Source organism: Sciurus carolinensis, chromosome 3, assembly GCF_902686445.1.
Source record: "Sciurus carolinensis chromosome 3, mSciCar1.2, whole genome shotgun sequence".
NCBI lineage: Eukaryota > Metazoa > Chordata > Mammalia > Rodentia > Sciuridae > Sciurus > Sciurus carolinensis.
Genome location: NC_062215.1, coordinates 17,935,327 through 17,936,016, shown reverse-complemented (window position 1 = coordinate 17,936,016; position 690 = coordinate 17,935,327). Strand labels below are relative to the sequence as shown.

General features: G+C 40.3%; 1 non-coding gene across 1 annotated transcript; it reads left to right on the top strand.

The window, feature by feature from the left end:
• Window positions 1–384: 384 nt before the first annotated feature.
• On the top strand, window positions 385–457 carry Trnas-aga (transfer RNA serine (anticodon AGA)). Its single transcript has one exon. It is a non-coding gene; the product is annotated as a tRNA-Ser (tRNA).
• Window positions 458–690: the final 233 nt, after the last annotated feature.

The window sequence follows — 690 nt, the reverse complement described above, 5'->3', positions numbered from 1 at the left end:
CACAGTTCAGAGCATGAGTGGTACCTTAAAACCCAGGGGCAGACAAACTTTGTGGTGGGAGATAAGAGGAGCCAGGGTTGAAGGAGGGGCTGAGAGCAAGTCAGCAACAAAAGGAGCATCTTGGAGCTTAGAAAACACACAACAAAAAGTAAGGCCAGGTTGGGTGCAGTGACACACGCCTGTAAGTAATAACAGCAATTTGGGAGACTGATCACAAATTTGAGGTCAGCCTAGGCAACTTAGTGAGACCATTTCAAAATTGAAAAATAAATGAAAAGGACTGGGGATGTAGCTCAGTGGTAAAGCATCCCTAGATTAGTCTCTAGTACCAAAAAAACAACCAACCAACCAACAAAAACAACTGAAAAATAAGGGCAGAGCTTAGGGGTATAGAACTCAGTGGTTGAGTGCATGACTAGAATTCATGAGACCCTGGGTTCAATTCCCAGTACCATCAGGTAAAAAATAAATAAGTAAATAAGGTCGTCCATTAGAGATTAAGTCTTTGAGCTTTGAAATTAATTAATTAATTTCACAATTAATCACTGAGTACCAGCCATGGACCAGGCACTGATGGAAGAATTTCATAAGTGCTAATTCAGTGGCTCTCAAACGTTTTGACTGGCTCATAACATTTTTTGAGGACCCTAAAGAGCATTTATTTATGCAGATTATATGTGGTGTTATGAT